This window comes from Osmia lignaria, chromosome 3 (assembly GCF_051020975.1).
Source record: "Osmia lignaria lignaria isolate PbOS001 chromosome 3, iyOsmLign1, whole genome shotgun sequence".
NCBI lineage: Eukaryota > Metazoa > Arthropoda > Insecta > Hymenoptera > Megachilidae > Osmia > Osmia lignaria.
The window spans coordinates 5,863,410-5,879,037 of NC_135034.1; the positions used below are offsets into that span (position 1 = coordinate 5,863,410).

The 15,628-nt window shown below is 44.3% G+C and overlaps 1 protein-coding gene across 5 annotated transcripts in view; it reads right to left on the bottom strand.

Moving 5' to 3' along the window:
- The window catches only part of Eip74EF (Ecdysone-induced protein E74), a 109,296-nt gene that overhangs the window by 49,184 nt on the left and 44,484 nt on the right, over window positions 1-15,628 (bottom strand). The gene's annotated exons all lie outside the window — the stretch shown is intronic.

The following is a 15,628-nucleotide window of genomic DNA, read 5'->3' on the forward strand; positions in this document are numbered from 1 at the left end:
ACTTCTCCCCGTCCCCTCCGCCGCACTTATCGTGGCGGCCTCGCGCGCGTTGCATCTACCTGCACGCTCGAGAATGCCATGCCGAGTACCGAGTACCGAGTATGTACCGAGTACCGCTGACCACCAACACGCACGTGCGACCGCGCATAACTTTTCGCGAACGCATATCCGGGGACCCCATCTTCACCCCCTTCTTCGTCGACGTAAAAATAGCGACCCTTACTACTTATACGCGACCCGCGATTCCGCACTCTCTCGTCTGGGTTCTGAACGTACGTTCCTTCAAAATTGATATCACCCCTGTTTACGAGAAATTTTTATAAAGACCCTTGACACACTGTGCAATTTCTATACCGGTCTGCGTGTAGGTTTCAGGTTTAGAACGACTCGAATAGTAAGTACATAAGTCGTGTGCAGCCATCTCTGTTTACAAATCGAACGGCTTAAGAGTGATCACCGATATCCAATTTGAGATCTCTCGTTCCTATTCCCAGCGAACACCGAGCCATGTTTTCCTCGTCAATTTGTCACGGAAAAGGAAAGCGTTACGGTATATCTAACGACCGATCGATCGATCGATCGAACGTTCGTTCAACGTCGCCAAAGCGACGTGCGATTCCCTAGAAAGCTTGTTGGTATACCCGTGAATCGCGGATACTCGTATCACGATTCCTCTTTTCTCACCGTTCCTACGTTTTTTTTTTTAAATTCCTCGTTTAGCTTAGGAAACGTCATCGTTATTAGGTCATTGCACATCGAATGGAGGATTTCGAAACATAGAAAGTCGTCAAATTTGATATGCACCAAGCTAATGCATCGACCACGACCGGTGCAGAAACTTCGTCGAATTCGAAATCATTGCTTCTCCGCTCACGGATCGTCGGATTTTTATTCTTGCTCTTATTTTAGATCCGTCGACCTTTCGTGTCAAGAATTATTCATTTCTTTTTTTTTACCAGTCAGACTGCTCGTTGGCCTTATGCTCTTGTTACAGATTTTTCAAATAGCCTGTAAATCGCGTGTTGCTTCATCTTTCAGCTACTGTCCATCGTCTGGCCCGAAATTACCAGAATGAAGAGCGAATTTCGTGAACGTGCACGTGTACTCCGAACAGGAAACGTTATGCAATCAGAATTCTTTTTGAAGATTTTAACGAGACGCCTCTGCATCTTCCACTAAGGAGGAAAAAGAACATTTTTCCTGTTACTATTTATTCAACGCGATATTTGCAGCGACTGATCCCATACATCGAATCCGCAAACGCATTCTTCCACTCTTGAGACGTTCCTCGAAAAAATCAAGGAAGAAGAAAAGGAAGAAACGAGAGGACGGTGTGTAAGGGAGGAAGAGATAGAGGAAACGCATATAATATACGAAGAGTACCTGGGCCGGTGCAGATGCACATAATGCTTGTTTTGCGCGCGAAACACCGGCTTGACGTTTTTACGACCGCTTGACGCTTTTACGAGCGCAACCGGTGCAACGAACGATTAGGAGTCGATCGAACGATGCCACGGCGAGCTCTCCACGGATTTCGACAAACTTCTAACAGAAGAGAGAGAAGAGAGCCGAGAATCATGCGGGAGATTATTGTATCTGTACATAAATCACAAGAAACGGTGTTACGAGACCTGCGATCAGTAAAAATACTACGTACGCGCGTATGGATAAACGTATGATTGAGAGAAAATAATTCGGATGATATTTTGTTAAAATAATTTTTGAAGGAGTCGTTCGAGTATCAGCCTTCGTTTGGTAGCATGAATCATTATATAATAATATTCCGGGAAATGTATAATTCTCTCGGGAACCCTTTGAATCACCCTTGTATTTAAACTGTACTCTTTTGTATTAATAATAAATCAATAAATGAACACGTCTACTGACAGGATGAAAATGGTCAGCTGTATTGAAACACGTAATGTCGACGAAATACCAAACTTTCTTAAAAATCATTCCCTTATTTCACCGTAATACGCCACATTGCGCTTCACCTTTCGACCTTTTTTTATCACCTTCCCTCTCTCTCTGGTTGATAAAATTGAACGCAAGACTCGATTTCTAACCCCTCCTCTTCTTGAAACATCCCATCTTTTCGGGACCTATTTTTTCCAAGGTCCTCCTACCATCCTCGTAAACGGTAAGACGCTTCATAGGAGCTCTATCGAACGACAATGGGCGGACTTTCGGGTTCTGGCAAGTTCTCGGCAAGATCGACGACGACGGGCATCCAGGCAAACGCGAAGAAGGCCAACGAAGGGTACGAATTCCCTTTTTTTTTTTTTCTTCCCCCGTTTGATCCCTGGAAGGCGCGGTTATATTCAAAAAGATGTAGGTGTTTGCCTGGGGTTGAATCGAAGGGATATCGATTCGAGATGCGTGGGTGGGTGCTGACCTACCCCTACCCCGAAACTCGTCCTCCGGACGACCTTCTGGGCGCGTCCTACCCCAACCCAGACATCCGTTCCGTCGACAAACAGCTTTTCCACCAACACCGACGACGAACCTTTAGCTCGCGCTTTTGCCCTCTATATTCGTTCGCGGCAGAGCACGCTAACCCTCGTCAGCAACGTCCGTCCTATCGAGGCCACCCTAGCAAAAACTAATCCAGCCTCGACACCTCGAACATCCCTTCCCTCTGTTGCTCTCAGTCACGTTGAAAACTCGTACGCAAAAGAAATCGAAAGTAAAAGAAGCTTCGTTTCGCCTGGATGACACAGTGTTCCCCTGGCACCAAGGCAGCTAAAACGTTTCCTACGACTTTTCTAACGTGATTCCCAGGGAAACGATGAAACGCGAATCCTTCCGAGATCCGAAACGTAGAACATTCCCACGAGCAAAGGTATTCGAAACCCCGTCGCATCGATCGTTCCAGAAACCCTTTGCTCGCGAGTTCCTCGAAACGGTACCCGGAGCGCAACGTTCAGCTAACGATCGCATGCAGTACGCTCCTTTAATTAATTCCTCCCTGAAATTAGGCTACCTAATCGATCCCCCGTATCGACCTTCCGAAAGAGTAATGCCGCGTCGAATCATCGAGGTTTCTACGATTCCATAGAGAATTTCAAGCAAACTGTTTCGAACGACGATTGAAATCCCGAATAGGAATAAAGAGATTTAACGAAACACGTGGAGACATTCGAAACGAGCCGATAAGTGAGACGCGTTACGTAAGCGGAAAGCAAGTGTTACGTGACGAAAGATTTTCGGAGAAGCCACGTACACCCTTCGGAAAGAGGAAAAAAGCGAGGCAATTTGGCTAGCAAGCTAATTGCTACCGAGTTCTGACGCAATTCCGTGTAGCAAGTGGTGGCGTAAAGGAGAGAAATGAAATGGGAGAGGCAGGGGCGGATTGTCGAGGGTCAGGGTCCCGCCCTATCCCGTCGTTTTTCTCGTTTCGACGTTGCTGTAGTAGAGGAGGAAACTGGATGGGGCCCCTTGGTTTTCTCTTAGGGCTTTGTACATCCCGATCGTTTGCAAACGCGTATACACACGTATACACGGTTCGCTATGTTCAGTTTACGAGCGACCGGTGTAATTTCGCTGAAAGATTCACGAAGATCCGGATCGATGCTTCTTACTTGCTTCTTCTATCCGCTCTTCTGTTTCCTCCCGGCGCGGCGCGGCGCGGCGAAGGTACCTGATCGAGAGCATCCTCTCGATCGCTTCGATTCACACGCGATACTCTCTCTGTAAGTTAACAATTTACCGACCGGAAGTGTATTTACACTTTGTCTGCTCTGTTATTTATACCAGCGTGAAAAGTGGTTCGAAAAACACGAGGTCTACTCTAACGATTTCACTTGATATTAAAAAGTAGTGAAAATCGAAGTGAAAGAAAATTATTCGCTCGATCGTCTTGCCTCGTCGAGAAACGATCTCGCTCTCGCCTGTGTAACGAGTCACTTTATCCGACGCTATCGTGGCTCGTGTTTTTTTCTGGGTTATTTCGACCGTTATTTTTTCATCGTTTTACAATGTCACTTCTCGCCTCCCCTCGCCACGGAACTCGAGCGTGCTGAAAGTGTCGATAATGACCGTGTACCTATCTAAGGTCGGGGGTCAGCCCCCTTGCCGATGCACTTTACGTATTTCGCGGCGATAGAACACGGAGGCCGCGTTACACGAGTCCGCTACTCGAAGAAATCGTGAAAACGGAGGGAACTCCGTCGTCAGATAATAACCGAACGATGGAGAAGGAAATCGCGATTCGAAGAAGAAGAAGAAGAAGTATCCGGCGACCCGATTTTTCCGCGGAAGACACGCGCGAGCCTAAGTATCGCCGTTGAGGTGGGAGAAAAATAAAGAGAAAAAAAAAAAAGAAAGAAATGAGTACCAACGATGTATCAGACTTGATAACACTCATCCCTGAGGAAGATAAGAAAAGCAAACAGGAAGTACGGCGACAGAATTAGAATCTTTCTCTACCGAAAAGAGACAGAGCCTTATCTTTCGATCGCGTTTTGTTGCTAGGCTCTCGACAGACGATGTTAACGCTTCGAAGATCGGTGTCATTGATTTTTTTTCACGTCATTCCTACGTAACGTAGTTTCGGAAATTGGTAATTCTATAAATCGTAACGGCGAGCTGCGTTTAGAAATGAGAACGCAAATAAAATTATAAAGGTCGCAGATTTCATGGACACACGTCTTTTGTGGCTGAGTGTTAAGAAGCCTGATATATCTGCAACTTTTACTTTGGTCACGTAAACAATCTTCGAATCAACTCGATCCATTTATATCCCCCTATTACGCACGTATTTCCCGTTATGTAAACGCGCGATCCAGCGACAAATTTTGATTCTCAATTTTGCACGCACGCTATCTCTCTCGAAAATGATCCGCCATTCATTTTATTTATACTCTTAACCAATTTAAGTTAATTAAATAATTCAATGATACCCGGTAAGTTTGCACCTGTATAATATTTGTTTCTTTCATCCTTTTGCAATCTCCGGTTCGACCTTATTCCTTGGCAAATTAATTAAGAAATATTTAACGCATCGTTTTAACCGTCACAGTTCACGTCGCCTCGAAGGCTGATAGAGAATTTCGTTTATCGTGGCCTTACGCGAACCACGGGGCCATCTTTCTAATCTTCCGCCTCGATGAGATATAAGCTCTTGTTTTCTCTCGATCTTCCTTCGACTGCACGCACGTTTATTTGCCGATTTCTCATCAAATCCGCGTCCGGAAGCATCCAAGGAAGGTTATATTTTTATGGAAGTGAAAAGGTTCGAATAACGCGTTAGAAAAATGCAGATAATCGATTCGGGATCGGATCAAGTTTTACGCACGAATTAGCGAACAAACGAGCGAACCTGCCGGTCCTTTACCGGCTGGAGGACGCGGCCCTGAAATTTAGGGGTTGTTTCCAAGCGATTTGCGAACTGCGTAGCGCCCACTGCTAGAAGAGAGGGTCGTTGAGAGGGTGGTGTACAGCAGACAGGGCGTGGTCGTCCTTGAACCTACCTATACAACCCTACGAACGACCCTTTTTATTCTCTCTCCCTCTTATCCGGATACAACCCTCTCTTACTACTATCCGCCATCGTTTCCCTTCCTTCCTTCCTTCCTTGCTTTCACTCTCTGATCCCCTTTTCAAACTTCCCCTCACTTTCTCTCCTACTTTCACTCCCTCGTTACGCTTCATCCCTCTTCTCTTTCCCTTTAGCTCGGTCACCCTTTGTTTGCTCTGCGTACGAAGCATAGAAACCGAACAGTTACCTCCTGATGTCCTTTTGATAGGTACACCGGATCCGTATCACGCTGGAAAATTCTACCGCAAAATTGCGAAACTGTCCTCTATCCTTTCCTTCGAAAGGTTACCCATATTTTCGAATGTGTTTCATGGAAATAAATAATAAATAGCCAGGAGGTAAATATGAAATAATTATATAGATAGGTTTCGTTTAGAAATTCGAGTTGTCAATTTTAGTCGATGTAGAAAATAAAATCTATCCTTTCCCTTCTCATCCTACTTGTACGGAATTATCTGCTGGAAGTACGCGGTAGTCTTATTAAACGAAATACGTATAGAAACGTCCCAGGCTGGTCATTAAACGTTAATTAATGATTTATCGCATGGCTCGTCGCTACCCTCCACCGGTTCTCCTTTATTTTCTTCTGGATGTCACCACCCCACCGTTGTTAAGGTAGGTTAGGCAAGAAATCCTCGACGACGTTTACTTTTTCCCTCCCCCCGCCCTCCTTGCCCTTCCGTTCCGCTCGTCTCCTATCGATCCTCCATCCTGTTCATGATTTTTCTCAACCACGTCTCACGATCCGATAAATTTTCCATGAAACGAAACATTTTCAGCCTGTCTCGCGACACCATCGATACAAGTCCAATTAATTGATCGATCGGACGATATGTTTGCCACTGCTGAACTCCACCACGATGGATCGATTCCCTCGGCGTCGATACGTTAATTATCATCTTCTTCGTTAACGTTTCTCTTTACCAGTGCGACATCGTTTCAGAGGACTTAATATTGATCAGGTTAATTGCAATTACGAATCTTGAGGCAATTATAAGCGATGATAAATCAATCGGAAAGTTTGTGGCAGCGATTCGAATGGTACCAAAAAATCGTGCAACAATTTCGTTTTGCGTTGGGTCGCTCAGCGACCACCTGGCTGTTTTTTATGCCAGACGTGGCATCGTTGGGTGGTCGAGGGTGAAAGAGTGAAGAGAAAAAAAAAGTCAGGTGAGATGAAGAGAGGAGAAGACTGTGGGAGGGAGGAGTGGAATTCGCCTGGAATTTTCGCGACGAAGAGACGGAGGTAGAGGACCCTTCGTAGTCATGGCGACTGCCGGGTTCCAACCGGCTGATCGATCCACCACGGTCAAGGTCATCCACGAAACCATAAAGCAGTTTCTCTCGTCACTGTCTCACCCAGACCCGATGATCGACCGTCGACGGAGACACACCCCTTCTTCGCAGACGTGTTTCCTTCACATTCGGCTCGATTATATTTAATTGCGTAAACAAACCCTTCGATTGCTTTCCTTTCGCCCTCTTGTAAATGCGATAAAAACGAGCTAACATTCTCAGTACGCTTATTAATAATGGAGAAAATAAATTAGCGCTCCTTATCTCGTCAAAGTTTCTCGTAATTTCATGTCCCTTTCGTCATTCGTTCGCTTCCTCCTGGTAAATTCCAGCGTTTTATCGCGTTGCGTCAAACAGCGTTCGCGTATTCCGCTGGTTGTCTCCGTGGAACTTGCTGATTATCGGCCGCGTCATACGGAACGGAAGCGGTATCGTAGAGAAGCAGCAGCAAAAAGTGTTTTTCTCAAAGAAGAGAAGATCAGCCTACTCTGGAGCAGTTGTTCGATACCGATATCGAGGCAGCTCCCGTTCGTTCACGATTGCTTAGGGAGGAAGGATGGTCGTGGAACAACGCGTTCCGATTGGAAAGTTCCTTAATTGCTACGTTCACCGACAAAACAAAAGTAAATTGTCCGCGGATATCAACTTCTCTTAGCTACTAAGGCTAAGGTTGCACGATTAGATAGAAACATTGCTGAGGGAATGGAGGAAGGAAGGAAGGAAGAAATTGTCTGTCTCGTGTAACCAAGATAAATTCAGCTTACTAAACCGACGCCTTTTAACGCTAGACCGTTCTATTTAAAAGTTCGACGATAAACCTCGTTAATTAGATAACGCGGCTGTAACTCGAAACATTATTTTGCAGACTGGCGAGCGGGAAATATAAAAAGCATGCAGGAAACTAGACGCTTGTTAATTTATACATTTTTCAGATATTCAGGCTATCAAGGGTTTGAACTGTACGTTCGTTGTTGGAAGCTTTACCTTTCGACAGAATCGAAGAGATTCGAGAAGGGGAAGATGACCTCGAGGAAGGTTGAAAAAAAGATCTCGAAGCGATCCAGACGACGTAACATTATTTCAGGGTAGGATTTGCTCTGGTGGCGGGACGGAAAACCGCGAGGGTGGGAGGTCGAAGAAGGGTGGCGAGAGGAGGTCGTCTAGACTTCGACCCCAGTCGCTCACCCTCCCCTTAAGACCTCCTCGCTGTTTTCTGCGAAACGAGGGAGAATTTTATCAGGAAACCGATTCGACCTATACGCCATCCTCGTCCGTACACCAAGGAAAAATGGCGCGTAATCACCGTCACGAATCGTAATGTCCCTTCTCGTTGCTGCTTGATCGATTTTCTTTGCTGGATTTCCGTTTCAACCCCTCTTTCAAACACGTATATCATTTGGTGTTCTACTCGAACACTTTTCCTTTCGCAATACTTTCAATGTTTCAGCCCATCCTATCTCATTCTACTGAAACCTTTTTATAAATCTACCAAAAGTCCTTTAAAAAATTATTTCACCCCAAGGAAGAACGAGACGAAACAACGCAACGTTACCCTGGAGAAAAAAATAAAATAACCTATACAAATTCGATATTGCCCATCGATATCACGGCCCTTTGTTCTAGAGGAATCGTTAGCTGGATCTTCCAACAGTTCGTCTGAGTAGAAATTGTGTCGGTCATTCAATAACGAAAGGACGTGGCGCCTTTGGGGTGACGGTAGAAGGAAATGGTTGCAAGGAAACCGTCTAGACTCGTCCTGGCCGGGGTGTTTGAGCCGTGGGGGTGGTCCAAGTTACGGTTCGATGAAGAAAGTTACTTGAATGGGCCACAGTGGGGAAAGTAGAGTGGCATGGTATGACGGTGGTGGGAAAAGCGGGCGAACACGGCAGACGAAAGAAAAAGTGGGAGAGACAGAGGATGGCAGGGTGAACAGTGAAAGTCTTGACGCTCGATAAACCCACCCTCGACCCTCCTCCGCCACCGCTACTACCACCACCTCCTCCGAGCAACGTCAAGGTCATGGCCGTGGCCTCCAGCAGCCAGCAACCCCCGCGATATCGTCTGCCTTCGACTCGCGCTGCTTTCGTACTCGTTTCGCACTCTCCCAACCCCTAGCTTCCCTCTCGCTCAGACGATTATTAGGACGATACGGAATCGTCGACGTCTGCGGTCGCGAGACTTGTCGGGGTCAAAGGTCGCGGTAAAAATGCAAACAACCGAGAGACCGTGACTCCGACGTCGGCTGTTTTCGTTCGTGTTCCTTCGTGCCTTTGTTTTCTCGGCCCACCACTCTTGTTATCTTTCAATCTTCGGGAGATTGTAAGAGAAATGAATTTTTATTCCGAGGGTGAATTATAAGCTTCGGCTTTTTTCTCAGCTCTTTCACTCGCTCCTCTGTCGTAACTCCAATAGTAATTTAACATTTCAATTAACATTCGTGTATATGGCCGATTCAAAGTTAAAGGAGTACGTTTTTTACTAAGCTTTTAGACAGAGGGCGTAGAATACCGGCAGTATCGATCTACATCGTCCTCGTCCCGGCCAAATCCATCGATATCACCCTTCGAATCGAAACCTGGGCTAATCTGCCGTCTCCGGCTATCTTGTTCGCCCGAGAAAATGCCCTCTAGAGATCTATTACTCCTTACGTGACCTCCTTTCTTTTCTTTTGCTGCCTACAATTTATCTAAGAAATTCTCATTTATTATACCGAACGTCTTCTACGTATACAATAAATCGGTACACGTTCAAATAGTTCACTTCAACAAGTAATTAAACGAATCAACATCAAAGCAGCTAACAAATCTCACTAACGTGTTCCTCTTCTCTTACTGCGTCCATTCTTTCAACCCTCGTCAAATATTTCAACCCCTGTGCTTGCCTTTGGTCCTGTTGACTTGTAACGGTGCGTCATAATCGATTACGGGAACCTAAATAGATTTTCCAGAGAGGAATCGAGGATGAGTCTATGTGCAGGTCAACAAACAAGATCCCCGAGGGTTGTTTTCTGTCAGGTCGATGGTTAAAATTTTCGTATTTTCACGAACAAACCACGAATACATGACTGATTATGTTTCTTCTCGAATAATCTTGTACATGCACATGGCTTTCGCTGATCGAGATACTTCGAGAATCTCTACTTTCTCGATACTTCGTTCCCACCAGTTTCCCCGCGTATAGTCTCAGAGAAACTAGCGGAATTAACTTGAATTTCCTCGAAACGATTGAGACAGCTGATTGGGGAGGAAAGAAAGGAAGAAGTTGGAGGTCGCGAACGTTTTCATGCGTTATCACGGCTGACTTTCAGGGGTTATACACCCCCGAACTCGGGTGGTGGTCCTCGAAGGTCGTCTGGAGCGACCTTATCGATTCTACCCTCTACCCCCTGATACTTGATGTGCCTTACGTGCCACCGTGTCTGGATATACTTTGTAACCCGACGAACGTGCTACGCGATCCAGTATTTACAGAGAGAAAAAAAAAAAAAAAAAAAAAAAACACAACTTCTTTAAGTCGAGCTTTATATTTCCCTGAATTCATTTTCGAAGATCGCGCGTAAGTTCACTGCAAATATTCGTCTGAATTTTCCATTTTAAAATGAAACACGGATTAATGAAAATTGATTGCAAAAGAAGGATGAAATGTTGAAAATTTACGCGTTAGTAGAGTATTCATCGATGAGAGAATATTTCGGCTGTTGATGGACTGTAGATGGTTGGAGAGAATATCGATGGGCAGCAAACGAGATAGAGGTGGCACAAGAGGGTTGCGTTGTGAGGTAGGGCAGGACGGAAAGTAAGGATGGATTGGTCGAGAGAGGTAATGGCGTAGAAAAAATTCGTGACCCACTTTCGGGGACGAAAGAAACCATGATGGTTTGATGCTCCTACGTACTGACTTATTCAAAAGGGATATTGCTGGGGTTTTTTTTATCATTCATATGGAATATTAATACTTTTCTTTCGATTTTCGAAACTTTGAAAAATTTCACCACTCGAGACGATAAAATCTATACTTCTGTTTTTCACGGATACACGAAATTTGTGTTTATAGAGGGTTTGAATCGGTTGCGTAACGAGGATCGATAAGGACATAATGCTTACTCAACATCAAAGGGAACGCGAATCGAACAGTTTCATCGTATCTGAAAGAACAATGGATCCTCCCCGGACCCATCTCCATCTTTCACGCATTAAAGGACGTAAACGTTATGTCATTCGCAGCCGAACGATTCTCGAAGCATCAGTGTACCGTGAAACATCACGTTTCGTTTATTGTGTTTCCGAATTCGTTGAGGAAAAGAAAAGATGAGGAGGATAATTTCGTTTCCCTCTCCTATCTGTTACGTTTAAACAGGCTCGACGTAATAAACGATCGAAACCTACTCAGACATGCTAATTACGTTTCGAGAAAATTGAAACAATCGCCCCTGTGTTCTCTCACCCTAACGTTCGAGAGCACCTTTACGCATGTTGTTTCATACACTTTTTACCGTGTCTAAGAAGTTCGCGAAATTATTATGTTGACGCAGCACAAAACAGCATCGTTTCGAAACGTTCAGACAAAAAACAAAAGGACTAATAATGTGCGACCAACAGTCTGGTAATGGAAAAGAAAAGTTTCCTCCAGCAAATGTGACGATACACATTTTGCGATTAATAACGAAAGTTATGCGACCCTCCTCGAACATCTTCTCAATAATGCAACGCGTTCGATGCTTTCCCTCTCGATTTCCTGAAATTCACCACACGCGATTCAATTTACAGCTCGGTTTCAATTCGCGCGTATGGAAGAATCGAAGGAGGAACGCGAGGAAAGGAGAGAGGGATCTTTCAAGTGGACAAGAAGTAAAGGATACAAGGTTTACGTCCATCCTCAGAAGCGGTAACGGCGCCCAAGTTCGCAACAACCAGGCGGTTGTTTCGCAAGCCGGAATGCGCAGAATGAAGTAACCAGCACGCGAATGCCTGACCAGGACCTTGCGAAAGAAACTTCTACGCTGTTGTCGTCGGCAAATCGTTGCCCTTTTTCGATTCGACGTCAACTGCTACATCGATGCCTTGTCAAACAACGATTTTCTTTTTTTTTTTTTCTCAAAGATATATTTTAATAACACAAGAATTATAGAGAACAGTAGTGTCTAATGGACATTGGTGAAAACTAGAGGGTCGTGAAACCGACCGGGTCACCTCAATTCTTAATATTCCTATTGAACCGACGATTTTATCCCTTCCTCCTAACTTTTCTCAATAAACCAATGGGAATCTGGGTCGAAAGAAAAGTCACTCTTTCCCTCGATTTCCTGCATTTAGCAATTTCACGGATATCTTAATTTTTGGTTTCTAAAGAAAAAAAAGAAACTTATTTTATCGTTTGGACTTGTTATTTAAACACCTCGTAAGTTACGTAAACACGCAATGGAAACAACAAGCTTATTCTACTTTACAAACACTTTATCCGTTGATAATTTAAAACATCCAAATAAAATCTTTCAATAAAAGAGAAAAAAGAAGTACAGACAGAATCGCACTGTCGAAATACGCCGATAAATTCGCAAAGATGGAGGAGTCGCGATCGAAGAGGTCATCGCCGCTTTCATCCCGACGTTATTTCTTGTATTATAACCGTGCAGAAAATATTACCGTCTGGTTGGAAACGATGCTCGGTGAAATTACGTGACGATCAACTGTTTTATCCAGAAATTCCTTGAAAAAGTAGTATAGAATTATGGATACACGGATCGAGAAGGAAACGAAGGATTTAACTGGCTTTACGTTTTCATTTCTCTGAAATGCACGCTGAAATATCGTGTGACTAGCTGAAATACAGAGCATCGAAACGTTACGCCATGTTATCGGATTTCTTAGGAGAGCAACGATCTCTCGACGTGGCGACGAAACCGCGACACGATGCAAATGAGAGCGAGAATAATCAACGGACGCGTTTTAATCCTCGAAAGATTAAAAGGAAAAAAAATTATATAACCGAAATATTGAATATTAAAAATTTTCATTTTTATTTCGTTGTTTACCACCGTATCGATCGCGCATTGAATATAAATAAAATGATATCTGCACCGAAGGAAAGACATGATCACGAGCACGTAGAAACGAGTGTCGTGGAATCAACGGCCGGCTAAGCTGCATCGTAAATCATAACACGATAGCAATATATTAAGGAATAAAGTAGTGTGCGTACGTAAGTATGTGGCGACGGTGGTGTCTAACGCCAGCTCGTACGCGAAATCGCCGATAAAGCTCGATAAACAGATTGCGCTTTCCGCTATCGGCATGCAACTGCTGACACGCACTGTGTCAAGGCCCCGCTAAGCGTGCGCGACCGATGCTAATAGACTCATAGAACGATAGAAGGAGAAAAGGAGAGAACGAGAACGGCAGAGAGTAAGAGAGAAAGAGAGAGGAACAGAGAGAGCCGAGCCTAGGCTCTCCTACTACCCGTTTCTTTCGCTCTCGGTTCTACGTCTAGCCAGGGCTGTATATCGATTCAACTATGTGACTCATTTGAAATCGATTGGCCAACTCGAGAATCGAAGGACTCGAGAGCACATTGAGAAGCTTTCCTAACAGTGCAAACACTGTTCTTATCTCTTTAAACGGTAAAGGGTTGAGGGTTTGTGCTAGGACAATTGGAAAGGGAGTCGCTTGTTTCAAGAACAGTAGAACTATCTTATACAATTGAGTCAGTCCAATCCAGAGATCTGAACCCAAACAAAGCTAATGATTTGAATTGGATAAACCTGACAAAAACAAGTTTAAAAAATGAGACGTACCGATTCGTGGCTGGTGACGGCCCTGCATCTGGGTCTAGGCGAGCTTCGAGCGAGTCCAAGATATCGCGAATCGAACGGGAACGAAAAGGATAAGGAAAAAACAGAGACGACGCGTTGCGATGATCAAAATGAAAGACAGAGAAGACGAAGGAGAGACGACGACGATCTGTGTAATCAGTGACGCGGCCCGTGGCGACCCAATTTATAAAGTTCTTCCTACACGTCAACCGGATCGTATCTCGACCACTTTTCCTCGAACCGATATCCCCCTCCGCCTAACGGAAGTGCCATCGTTCTTGGTCACTTTTTCATTTTCATCATCTACCATTGACAAATCATTTCCAGGAGATGTTTGCGTGAAAAATCCATTCGATTCCAGGGTATTTGCAAAGTGGAAATGTGAGATAGCTGGAGGGAAACTGTTGCACTTTTCATGAGCACCATACGGATTCTGTAGAGCTCGCCAAACACGGTGCATTGCGTGTGGCCGTTTTCGCGATGTCCTCGAAACGATTCTCCTTCTCTGCGCGATTCTTTGCGCGCGACAACGATCGAACCTCTGATCCAGATACTCGATCCGTAAGAAAAGTAGCGAGAATTTTACATCTCTGCCAGTCGAGTATTGGTTCCGGGTATTTGGGCCAACTTCGGGGACGAGAATAAGCTGTTTCAACTGAAAACTGTTTAACAGTAGGTCATTTCAAAAGAATGATCGTCATCGATAGTTTCTTTTTTTCCTTTGAAATCTACATGGATTTTCCGTCGAGAAAGGATAAACGATAGTTACTGCTTTAGAACAGGGCCAACGACATGAATCTCGGTTATTTGCAGATCAGTCGGCGCGATGAATATCTCAGTTGGACTGTTCGAGTCGATTGAAATTTGAAAAATTAACGCCGATCCCGAAATAAACGGGACATGTGAGAAGCGACGGCGCCGCGTCGTGATTTTTCCCGAGCTTTTCACTCAATTATCCGAGTTCGAGCACCGTCTGATGACCTAATTTGCATCTCTATCCGAGTACACGTGGCTGATCAGAAATAATTCCTTCATTCTACTATATCCGAAATCAATTGCGGAAGAATACGGACGAAATCTATTTCTCCTGTATCATATACATAGCATCTGAATAAAAAGATTAATCTAATCACTTCACGTTTTTTATTTCATCACCATTTACTTTGTTTCTATTTAATGTAGCGGTAATGCACCTTGAAAATTAATCAAGCTGTATTAATGGAGACCCTGAAATATTTAATTATCGAATAACCGATTTCGAAATCCAGGAAGTCTGATATGATCTGGTGACACGAACGTTTCGCGATAAGGTGTTACGAGTCTTAATTATAGATTACCTGCTTCAATTCGACTAATCAAATAAACAGATTTTATCGTATTAACTTGTCTCGCGACACAAATTGTGTTCACTTTTCGGTATCGATTGCTCGAGGAGAATGGTTAACAACGAAGAAAATTGGATCACTTTTGACTAATTTCAGTCAGTTTATAAATCGTCTCGGTAAAACGACAACGAATTTCCATCGACGAGCACTCGAATGCCAGACTAACGATGCGCGACGAGTGTTCATTAGTTATTCCCGGGTCGCAACGCGGCTGTGCTTCGTTTTTTCTTCGAGCAACGATCCTTTCGATAAGTTTTTTCAAAATTTCTTCTACCCCGAGAAACGTCCCTCGACACGCAGATGGTTAGAAGAGAGTGCCAGTTCAGACAGTGCGAGCTGGGATCATCGGGAGAGCAACGGACGATTTCCGGTTTACAAGTGGTCCGAGATTTGTATCATCATTGGAACGTTTCGGGGGCTAATGTGGGTCTAATCGTGGGAACCGGTTTATCGTTGGAAATTAGTAGGTCGATAAGATTGCTGCTAGTAATTATTCCTTGTCCTTTTTTCTGTATTATTCATTAAGGGATTTTCTTTGATTTCCTTTCGTAAATGAAGTTTCAACAAATTCCAACATGTTGTTGTAAAGGTTGTGTGAGA